This window comes from Sciurus carolinensis, chromosome 1 (genome assembly GCF_902686445.1).
Source record: "Sciurus carolinensis chromosome 1, mSciCar1.2, whole genome shotgun sequence".
NCBI classification, from domain to species: domain Eukaryota; kingdom Metazoa; phylum Chordata; class Mammalia; order Rodentia; family Sciuridae; genus Sciurus; species Sciurus carolinensis.
Genome location: NC_062213.1, coordinates 157,465,778 through 157,478,122, shown reverse-complemented (window position 1 = coordinate 157,478,122; position 12,345 = coordinate 157,465,778). Strand labels below are relative to the sequence as shown.

Sequence of the window (12,345 nt, the reverse complement as noted above, 5' to 3'; positions counted from 1 at the left end):
CAGGGGGAACAAGCTTTAACGTACTATATCCAGTGCCTAGGGAATGAAGTTTTCAAGTCAAGACGAATGCTTTTTCGATGTTTCTTTTACCGTCTTTAGGATAGTTGCCTCACACGCAGGTGCTAATCAATGCTTGCGAACATTTCTCTGTGGTACTCTGCACATCGCACATCCCTCATTGCCCTGTCACTTTGTCTTGCAACTCTAGCTACTTTGGTCTTCCTAGACTGTTAGCTCCATTTACCCAACTCAGAGGGTTCACTGGGCTTCACCTGAGATCCTCCTGACCCCCAAACACTTTAATCTGGAAACTCTGTGCTGGGATCTTGTAGAACTCACTTCAGTGTTCTCCTCTCTCAGGGATCACTGGCCCTCATAGACTATTACACTGGTCTTGACACTTATCCTGTTTCTCCATCTTGACCAGAAGTAGAAATGATCCATGGTGTTTTTTCTCTCTGGAACCATCCTCCATCTCCAGTGTCTAAATCCTGCCATCCCTGCCTCCGTGAGTCTAGGGTAGGAGTCCTTCCTTTGCTTTCCTGTTGTTCCTATGCTTTTAATAATCCAGTGTTTACCCTTTCTTTTCCCATTAGTTTTTATTCCCTTCAGGACAGGGACTGTTTTTTATTTTTGGATTTCTAATACCTAACCAATGCTTACAAAATAGTTGTTGAATGAAGGAATGAACAACTCAGATTCAATAATCAAAGTATCAACTTATGAACAACTTTTAGGCACTTAAAAAAATAAAAGTGAGATTAAATCATTTTATATGTAATTTAAGCCTCTTTTAAATTTCTAGATAATCAGTTCTTTTTGGTGGTGGCTTAGACATAGTCTTCACCTAATTTTTGTAGCCTCTCATTAAAAAATGTTGCTTGATATAACATGTGGAAATAAAGGGCCTAAGAATGGAGTAACCATGTTGTATAGATGAAAAGAAAAAAAAAAGACTGACTTTTGGGTAACTTGCCTTATGGTGGACCTTCAGGTATGGTATCATCCAAGTTTGAGTTACCGAAGAGACTATTCTTATCTCAAGTACCTTTTCCATGTTGGATGTACTTGGATATCTTTTATCCAAGTAGCCTGTAACTGGTCTGCAAATAGCTATGAGTCTGTGCATTCTTATCAATTGACAATGGATGTGTGCCATTGGGGCCAAGGTCAAGTGCAAGTTCATACTATATTTGGGTCTTTAAGGGTCAGTAGCATGGACCTTATTTGGTAAACATCTCAAGACTATCTTGCTCCATTTCCTCAGCAGCTCTTGGTTACTAACAAAGGTGACTGGAGCCCCACCCCAAATCACCATCCTGTGCAGTTGGCATGATGGAAGTGGCTTATTCCATCTGTGTTCTTCTGGATGCAGTGCAATAGGAATAGTGAGCTGTAACTTGTCAGGTTCTTTGAAGAATAAATGAAGTAATGCATGCTAGTTTCCTGTCACAGCTCCATGTGCACAGAACTCCTCCCACCACCCCCTCTCTCCTATCTTAAGAGGCTGCCATCTGCTTCTGAAGTCAAAATGTACTGAGTGGCTACCAACATTAAAGAGGTGTGGGGTGGTTGTATCAGTGTCTCTTACTTACTGTCTTTTCCTTTAAGGTTTAACATGTTTTCTTTTGCTTTTCAGGTCAAATGCTTATTTTCCTGAAATGATGCTTTTTTGACTTAAAACACAGTCTTTTATTTTCCCCCTTCCTTCCTTCCTTCCTTCCTTCCTTCCTTCCTTCCTTCCTTCCTTCCTTCCTTCCTTCCTTCTTTCCTTCCTTCCTTCCTTCCTCCTTCCGCCCTCTGTCTTTCCTTCCCTTCCCACTTTCCACCCTCCCTCCTTCTCTATCTATCCCTTCTTGTCTGGTGCAGGAATTACATAAAGATTATCTCTTTCCTTCCCATTTTCCTCTCCTGAAATCCATAGCCCTGCCTCTAGGTGACTTTTATTAACAGGAACACTCTGCGTTAGCTCAGCAGTTTCTCATTCTACTTCTTGAATATTGATTAAACCTCTTCATGATACATAAATGAAGACTGAGTGTATTTTGCATATTTTCCTAGAATGACACAGTAATTCTGTGGGTAAACCAAGATTAGACCTTGCTACTTAAAAAAAAAAAAAAAAATCTGATTCTGTGCTTTAAGAGTAAACTGTGTTGCCTCCCAAACTACTAGTTGAGTTTAACTTTCAAGTGTACTTTGTATTTAAATCTGATGATAGTGTTGTTTTTCCTTTTGTCTTGTTTAGATGAGGACATTTTCCTTGCTGGTCTGGTACAGCTGCCCTGACTCCTAGCAGGGTGACCTAGGCAGCAGGTCTCTTGATGCCATCCAGGGTACTTATTAAGATATTCGTTCTCTTTTGCCCTCTTGTTTGAGCTTTGTAATCATGTCTACTAGATGGTAGTTCTGCCACCTCCCACTCTATATGTAACACTTTGCATGTAAAGAAATCTGTGAAGCTATGAAGTGCATGAGTGAATGAATCAAATATATTATCTGGTTATTGGTTTAAGTGTCTCCATGGCCTGATTTAAATGTCTGCAGTCTTCAGATGTAAGATGGGACAACTGAATAAGAAATTAGTTTGTATTTGTCCAGATAACCACCGGCCTTCTGCTGCCTTTGAACGAGGTAGAAGAGGTGCCCCTTCTGGGGTGTGCGCTGCCCCAGGCCAGCATCTCAATCACAGAGCAAGCCCTGTGAAGACGAAGAGCCCCCGTTCTTTCTGTGGGACTCTTTTGTGGTGCTTCCGTCTGTCTCCCCAAAGGCAGATTCAGATTCTTTGCATGTTTATTTTCATGAAGATGCAGAGCAGACCGCAGTGGAAGTGTTCCTTGATGCCACCAGCATCCTATTTTGGTGAAGTCAAGACTAGCCACCCAGCCCTCCTGGAGGCCCAGGTTGTCCTGGCCTTACTTTGTCATCTGATCGTATTTCTTTCTGTTTCCACACAGAAACCCTCTCACTCTTCTCCTCACACCTTGCTCTTATTCCTGCCTCTTAGCCACTGGCTGTGTGGTTGCCCTTGTCTGGGACACCCTCACTTCCTCTGCAAAGTCCGTAAGATCCTTCCTGTGCTCTGAAGCCCACCTTAATAGAAGGAGCTGCTCCTCTATGAAAGTAGCCTCCCCCATCATTCTACAAAGTTAATTTGATTTTTTAAGGCTAAATAATAAATACGTTGTACATGTTGGTTCCTTAGAAGAGTACCTAGCACATAGTTTGTGCTCAGTACTTATCTATAATTATTATTTTATTTAAATCTCTCTAGCCATCCATTCAACACAGCGTCCCCTCTACAGGTACTGCTCCAGGTCTGGGGATGCAGAAATGGATAAACCTTGGAGCCTGTGGAAAAATGGCAGGTTGATCATCGTCCATGTCACTGGAGAGAGTCCCTGACAGGAGGTTGGGCTAACCTGTAAGGCTCTCCAGGCTCCTAAGGTGCCCTCCCTCCTTGTTCCTGGTCAGGGTGAGACAGGAGAAAAAGCAAAAGCAAAAGTTTCCCTGTTGGATGGAGAATTTTTTTTAATTTTTAAATTTTATTTGTTCTAATTAGTTATACATGACAGTAGAATGCATTTATGCATTTTGATAGGCCATACATAAATGGAGTGTAATCTCTCATTTTTCTGATTATACATATTGCAGGATCACATCAGTCATGCAGTCATACATGTACATGAGGTAATAATGTCTGTCTTACTCTACTATCATTCCTACCCAGGTGCCCCTTCCCATCCCTTCACTCCCCTCTACCTAATCTAAAGTAACTATATTATTCCCTATCCTCCCCAACTATTGTGGGTGGAGGATTCGAATCCTGAACGTGTCATGTGCTAGCTCTGAGCCTCAGTATTTTCCTCTTCAAGTGGGGATAACAGGATCGTTGCCATGTGTCATTATGAACTAGATCCTGGACTAAGTGCCTTACACTGCGATTTCATGAAATTCTTAAAATAGCCCTATGAACTATATTCTGTTAATCTCCATACTTTACATATGAGAAACCTGGGCACAGAAGGGTTAGGAACCTGGCCCAAGAGTGGTAGAGCTTTGAGTGGGACCTAGGCCTGCCAGGGAGCAGAGACCACGTTCCTCTGTTATGCAGTCTCAAGCTTATGTCATATAGCCTGACATGTTCAGATCCTTGGTACATGGGGTAGAAGCAAAGAGTAGCTGTTATTATTATTATTCTTTAATTCAGGTCTTCCTCCACCAGATATAATAGTTGTTCAGTGGAAGCTTTATTGTATTTAATTGACTGTGGATTTTGTGTGTGGGAAGGTGGGTGACGACTGTCTGTAAAGGGAAATGCTTAGGAGGAAATCTTAAAATGGGAGAAGTTCTGAAAATGTCAAACAGCAGCCAGAGAGGCAAACCAGTTAATGAGGTTCTGTATTGGTAAGTTGGAAAGAAGCAGGAAAAAAAAAAAAAAAAGATTAAAGGGTACAGTCTGGTGGTAGACAGCATTCTGCTAGCAAAAGAAATAGAGATGATGAGTTACTCAATTATTCAATTATGTGGTCTTCGCTTATAGTATTGATGAGCACCTAGGCAGGTGTGCAGCCTTTAAAGTTTAAAAAGCAATTCGTCCCTCTGTTTACTTCCGTGCAAAATTGGTAATGGCTGGGAAATTCCATTTTGCCTGATGACGTTTTGAGTGAATTAAGTTAAGTTGTCTTGAAAAATAGCTGGACCAGAAACTCAAACACTCTTTCTCTTTGGAAAAAGGGCTTTCCCCCAGGGGAGAGTGTGGTTGTCTCAGAGGAATCTGAGATTGTTAACTCCAGAAACTTCCTCCCTTCCCACCCTTTCCCCAGTGTTTCGCCAACAGGAAAGGATGCTATTAAAAATATGTGATAAAGCTGTACACTGAGGCTTGGCTGCCAGCATTTTTATCTTTATGGTTCTCTTGAGTTTGTGGAGAAATAATTTAATGTAGCAAATGTAAGTTGGCAGTAACCTTTTCCATTTTGCTAATAGTCACTGCTTTGTTTTCCCTTGGATTTTATTTATTTCTCTTTCCTTTTGGGTATTGCTCTGTCATAGGCTGCGTAAGTATTGTATCTCCAATGGGGCCAGAAAACCAGATTGGGATGCTACGTAGCCAAGAGCATTCTGCTGCTGTGTCCAGTTACACTGTGAGACAAACTGGAGAAAATGCTCCTGCCACCACTCTTCAGAACGATGACCCAGCTGTGCTCAAGCAAAGGATGCCAGGCTGTCTCCCTCCCCAGTAGGGATTGCTGGAAGTCTGCCTCCCTAGTATAGTCTCTCTGTTCCTTCTTTCTTCATCCATGATGCGCACAGGGGCTCGTGATTGCCTTGCTGTTGGAAACCTGGGAAAGATACTGTTTTGGGAGATTCTACCTTGAGATGATAGTATACTTATCAGTAAAGTGGGAAACTACTAGAATGTCAGAAAGGTATTCAAAACTTTTTAGGAAATCTTGAAAGATAATCATCCATTCCAGTTAGTCAGTATGTCAGTCTTCTGGAGTGTTCTGTAATGACACAATTTGGGAGTGGAGTGACCCTTTCCAAGTCTAGGATTGATATTATTTATTTGCAAAGATTTATTAAAATGAAAAAGCTTAAATAGCCTGTTCTATAAGGAAAGTGAATATTAATGACAGTTTAATTCAGTTCAAACAGTAAATAATGGTATCTCATAATTTTCATTTACTATTCTTTTCCCCGTTTCGAGATCTTTCTTATCTTATTGTGTAGTTTCAATAAAACGCTTAGAGATACATTTTACTTTATTGCAGACAGGATATATTTCAAGAGACTTTCTTCCCCTTCTTTGTCTGATCTATCTGCCAAATATCTTGACAGCGTATCTCCCATAACCTATCTGATCTTCCTGTGGCCGTGGGAGAGGCATATCTTTGAAAGTAGAATTTTGAGTCAAGAAATCTGGAAGTTAGGGAGGGATGGCTGGGCTCCATGACTCCTGGTTGATTTCAGCTTGAAGCCACGTGCTGCCTTTTCCTGGGTCCTTGATCTACTGTTGAGTATATCCTTTTCTTTTCCAACAGACATTGTGCCTCTTGGTGTAGGCAGTATTTATTATTAAACTCTGATGTAAGCTTGTGGCCTCTTGGTGCCTTAGCATCATCAATCTGTAAAATAGAGCTGGAAGGTATTTGCTGGCCTATTTAAGGTTAATTTGAGGATTAAGTGATACCACACAAATAAGTCTTTTAAGAATTATTAAGCAGAGGTTCAGGAACGCAGTTCAGTGCAAGGTTGGGGTGATCCCCAATATAGTACCTGCCCCCTGCAAAAAAAAAAAATTAAAATGACATCAAGTTATTTTAAACTTTATTACTGAATTCTATTTTGTGACCTCAAAAAACTTGATTCCTTTTAGCTCTATTAACTACAGCATCTTGCTTAGTTATCTTCTTTTTAGAAAATGCTTGTCCAGTATCACAGAGCAGGTTAGGATGGAAGAGTAGGACGGAAGCCCAGATCTCATGACACACACCAGCAGAATGCTCAGGTGAGATTTCCGCTTTGCTTTTCCAATCACATCTTCTTTTCAGGCTATGAGATAACTGTCTCTCCTTTCTTGGATTAAAATAGTACCTTAGTATAGTAGAGTATAGTAGGATAGTTTAGTCAGCCTTTTCACTGCTGTAACTGAAAAGACCCAACCAGAACAACTGTAGAGGAGAAGTTTTTTGGGGGGCTCATGGTTCCAGAGGTCTCAATCCATAGACAACAGACTCCATTCCTCGGGGCTCAAGGTGAGGCTGAACACCATGGTGGAAGAGTGCGGCAGAGAGAAGCAGTTCACATGATGAACAGGAAGCAGAGAGAGAGAGAGAGAGAGAGAGAGAGAGGGAGAGAGAGAGAGAGAGGGAGAGAGAGAGAGAGAGGGAGAGGGAGAGAGGGAGGGAGAGAGAGAGGGGGAGAGAGAGAGAGAGAGAGAGAGAGAGAGAGAGAGGGAGAGAGGGAGGGAGAGAGGGAGGGAGAGAGAGAGAGAGAGTCCACTTGCCAGATAAAAATATATACCCCATAGCCACGCCCCCAGTGAACTACTCCCTCCAGCCACACCTGCTTCCACTCAGTTAATCCCATCAGGGATCAATCTACTGATTAGGTTAAGGCTGTAACCCAATCATTTCTCCTCTAAACTTTCTTGCATTGTCTCACACGTGGGCTTTTAGGGGGACACCTCACATCAAAACCATAACATAGGAACAAAGATACTGCATCCTTTGATGCTTTTCAACTCTCATGTACTGTTGCCCTGTGTCTTCTCCATGTGCTGAGCTGGCACAAATGTGTGAAGACAAATGTGACCAGGTTCCTGCCTCTGGGGGTTGACCCTCTAGTGGAAGGAGGCAGATGAGCAGACAGATGTTCTTGGGTCTGGCTCTGCTACATGGTGAACAGGGTCAGTCTGGGCAATTTGTGTGCGTCTCTGCTTAGTGAGGGCCTGGACTGGAGGTACAGAATGTTCATGAATGCTGGGGCCTCTTCCAATTTGTCACATCTATGAGTCTAGGAAAATCCAAATCTGTGTGTCTATAGGCTGCACTGAAATTAAGAAAAGCTATTAATCTGATGGTATATTTTTTTAGTCATTATTATGATAAATTTCACAGGTCAAGTACAGTGTCTAGCAATCAAGAGTAGTGTTGTCTTGTTTGGTTGTGTCTTGCCTTCCCTAGACCTGAACATAGGTGGTGATATCTGCTCAGCTGGCCAAATTGTCTGGTTTGCAAAGGTAGTAGAAACCGACACCTGATGATGGTTTAATGTAGGGTACAAAAATCAGTGCTAACATTGACCCTACTGTCTGCAGTTCTGCAGCAGCTTTCCGATAGGGACCTATGTAATTAGGTCATCTAATAATAATTAGATCACATAATTAGGTCCTAAAAAGGACCATAGATTAATAGAAGCTAACATTACTTAGAGTTTACCTTTGTGCTAGGTTATAAGTGCTTTCCAGATAAAAACTAATTCAATCCATACAACATTTTGCAAAAGGTATTATTATCATTTGTATTTTCAGATAAGGCAAGTGAAGTACAGGAAATGAAATAAAACTTACTTAAGATCTCAGTCATCAAGACATGAGGCAGGATTCAAACTAAAGGCAGCTGCCTTCTGAGAGGCTGGACCATTTCCTAAGTGAGAGCTGCTCATGCCCAGCTCATGTTGGACAAACTGGTCTCTGTCATGAGACCACAGACCCAATTTACTTTCAGTGAGTTGGCCTGACCTTGGTCAGCTCCTCAAGTGTATGGCTGGATTGTGACTCAGGTGACTCATGGACCCCTGAAAAGTGAGTGCAAATAGTTTTTATGAGCCTGGGTGTGTTGTTCTGCAAGTCAGGGTAGGACACATGCTGGCTTCCAACACATGATCAGAGGGGCCCCTCCCTGTGACTGGAAGGATCCTGGCTGTGCAGGTCCTTTTCAATCTGACATCTGAATATTCTGGGATTGGAAGTGAGGGCAGAGTTACCCGCTGAGCCTTGAGTGGCTGTGGGAACTTAGAAGAACCAGTTTGAAATGTTCCTCTGTCCCTTGGAGATTTGTTGCCAAGGTGCGATTGGACAATGCCTTTTTCTTTCCTTGAAGCTTTCATTTTTTCCATCATTTTTAACCCTTCAAAATTTTTGAGCATCAAGATTTTGAATTCTGTTTTTCTTTTGTTTTACTTCTTTTTGTTCTTGTGCAGAAATCAGATGTCCATAAGCTTTTCATTACTCATCCAATCCATGAGTTCAGGTTCCCATTTAAGTTTTATGAATGTTTTCTTTGTTAAGATGAGTCCTTTCAAAACCTTGTAAAGAATGTTTTACTGTATACTAACATAAGAATGGAGTGTTAAAACTAGAAAATTGAACAGGAAACATGCGTGCATGCCTACCACACACACACACACACACACACACACACACACACACATTTGCCCAGAGGTAGTTTAGCTTCAGATCACAGAAACTGAGTGCATCTGGAAGGGAAGGAAATGTTTTAAAATATTATCACTTTAATTGCTTTGATACTTTGTATTACCTATATTCTGCCTTCATCTTTATTTATTGTAGATTACTAGGTAGGTCTTTTCAGGACTGAAAATGAATGACCCATATTACTCTGCTCCAAATATTAACGAGATGATTCTACTATGAAGTATTTTAGTGACACTTGTGGTCTAAATGTGTAACTAGCCTGTCTCTTGCTATAATTTGTAAAACATTACCATCTATCTCATGCTACGACAAACTTCTTTTTTTCAATCCTGGGGATGAAGACCAGGGCCTTGGGCATGCTAGGCATGCTCTCTACCCCTGAGCCACACCCCCAGCCCTTGCAGCACACTTTCCCTATAATTTTGTGTGATCTCCTTTATGATGGTCCGTGCATTGCCTCTAGGCTTGGTTTCAAAGCCCAGTTCTGTCACTGACAATTGCGTGACTTTAGGCAAGTCGACTTCCTCTCTGAGTCCTCTTTTCCTTCTGAACGGGGAAGGTGACAATTACACGTTGCCCACAGGGTTGTGCTGAGCCAGAGCGAGCTGACTTTTGTACTTACCCCGCTTCTCAGAGTAAGCCTTCGATAAACGGTGCTGTAACTGTTTGCTACCATCACCAGCATTGAGTGCCTGTAATGTGGGAGGCACAGTCCTGGCCCATAGTACACACCCAACGTATGTTTTATTGAATGTGATCGTACATCGTTTTTGTGACGGCATCAGAAGTTGCCAGCAGTAGCTTTTTATTTATTTGATGAACAAGGAGGAAATTGTTGAGTGGAACAAATGATGGCTCTACCTCTAAGTCGACAGACTTCATAGTGAGGTGGTCCTGAAAGCCAGCAATGCAGTGTGACAAGCCTGGTGGAGGAAGAAAAATAACCTTGAAGCTGTTTAAAGGAGCAGCAGTTGCCTAGTCCCCGCAATTGCTGAAAATCTTACTTTTCTCCCTTGAATGGGGAGAGTGGAGAGGGGCAGAAAGGTTACTGACCGTGTTCATTAATTTTCTTTCAAGAACTGCCACATGTCACCAGATTGCCCCCCGGCACCAGTGCTGTTTGGCTGTCTTCTCTTTGCCCAGGAGAAGCCAAAATGTTAAATTGGTGGAGCTTACAAGATCTGACAGAGAAATTCTTCACGTCTGGCCTGGATGTCTAAGTAAATTTGGTGTACTCCTTGTGGTCTGGGGCAAATGCTGGAAGCTATTAGAAATCTGAACAAAACCCTCCATTCAAAGACTGCTTGTTTCCTGCTGGGGTAATCCAAGTATCAAACATTAAGAAATATGGGCAAAGAGATTGTGGCTGCTCGATGCAGAAGCCACCAAGGTGTCCACACCGTCTCCCCCAGTGACTCAGAATGTTACTTCCATTTGATCATCTTGAGTAAGTGGTTTCTTTTGAAAACACGAGCAATGCTTTTCCTGCATCAAGTGCAGAAGAGAATTGCTTAAATTTCCTCTTGTCATTCAAATTTAGGAGAGGGGAGCTTTCTTCTTCCCTTGAAGTTCTAGGGAACTTTTTTTTTTGTTTTCTTCTCCTTTTCTTACGGATTTTCTTCTGAAATCAAAAGTACCTTTCATTAGTTATGGCTGTGGGGTCTACTGTTTTAAACTAGGCCAGCTCAGTGACTGCAAACTATTTTATTAAGAAGGTTTTATAGAGAAGCAATGGTTTATCTCATGAAATATCTGAGTTTGTCATAAACTGTTTCCTTTCTGTATGGAAATTTATTTCCTGTGAAATTCCAGGTGTTCTTTTACATAGACTTGAAAGGAATAGATTTGATAGTCAGATCAGGTTTTTTTTTTCCTCCTTAAGAAGAATATTTTCTTGTGGTAGATTAATTGAGGATGAAATCAGGTAACCGAGGTGAAATCACTGGGTGTGCACAGTGAGGTCCATGATTTTAATTAATTTTCATTATGCAATTGCAGACCATGAAGTAGTAGCTGGTATGTAAACTGCTCTGCTTCTGCACTTATTTTCCTGCATGGGAACAATTTTCTCAGGTAATCTCAGTCTGTAAATTTCTGGAGAATTAGGGACAAAGCTTCATTCATCATAGCATTCATAGCACCACATCAGACACACAATTGATACTTTAAAAAAATGAATGAATACAGTATTTTTACAAAACTTGAATGTTAGACCAGGTGGTTTCCCAATATAAAGGATTGGAGGAGGGTTTTTGCTAGACTTCCTCCTGTCTCCCACCTCTTTCTGAGCTTCAGCCCTGCTTTCTTTCCTTTGCTATGAGATGGTGTGTGTAACAAGTCCAGTTTTCATTCATCATGGAGGAACTCAGCTACGGAATTGTCCCAGTCGGTTTCTTTTCCCCACAGAATCTGGATGAGATGCAAAGTACATGAAAAGATAATGCCGAATGGGAGAAATCAACCTACTTGGATGGCTTTTCAGTTCTAACGGCATGATAGCTGCTCCTCCCATGTCAGCAGACAGCAGGCCTGGGTTATGTCAGGGGCAAGGTGGTGGCTCCCTTTCAGAGAGTATTTTTTTTTTTGGTCTTTTCCTCTAAGTTGTGCTGACCTCTCAGGAGAAAATATTCCCCATCTAATAAAAGTCAGAGCAAATTTATGGACCCGCTCCTGACCACTTGTCCTTTATGCTTTAACAGAAAAAAATAAATCCAGAAGAAGATTCATAGGTTACTGTTGGACCTTGTAAATGGTGAGCAGGGGCCAAGCAGTCCACCCTCCTCGGTGTGCTTTTCTCTTCCTACCTCCAGCGGGTCGGGGGTATTGAAGGTTGTGGAGTGAAGGGCACTGCAGAGCAGCCTAGTGTAGTTAGTTCTCTTAAGAGAAGTAGGCTGTTGCTCTCCCTGCCTGCGGGGCCTGGGTGTGGCCCTCTTTGGCACCCAGGTGGGGCTGAGGTGAGGCTGCTAATGAAAAAGTGGCTGTTCCTGATAAATCATGTTAAGCTCTTCAAAAAGGAGGACAGTCTAATTAAAGGCCCAGAAACTTTAGTGCAGTCTTTTGCTGCCAATGCTGTGACAATTGCCCATTCTATCTGTCTCTATAGTCTGTCTGTCATTTAATCATTCATTCAACAAGTATTTAGTGAATATCCATTCTGTGTTCTTTCTGTTTACTGTGTACTTCAGGGATTACTTAAAACAACTCCTAAATGAGTATGTGATGACTCAGGCATGAGTCTGGTCCTCAAGGATCTTGTCACCTAGTAAGAAGTAAATGTGAGGCAATGGCTGGTCCATGAGATATAGCAGCATGCAGCGCCAAGGGCTTTGGAGTTTGGTAAACTTGGGCTCAAATTCAGCCTCTACCACTTATTAGCTCTTCTGGCTTTGGGCAAGTTACTT

At 41.9% G+C, this 12,345-nt stretch overlaps 1 protein-coding gene across 2 annotated transcripts in view; it reads left to right on the top strand.

The window, feature by feature from the left end:
- Nucleotides 1–12,345, top strand: part of Ror1 (receptor tyrosine kinase like orphan receptor 1) — a 378,032-nt gene that overhangs the window by 73,524 nt on the left and 292,163 nt on the right. The gene's annotated exons all lie outside the window — the stretch shown is intronic.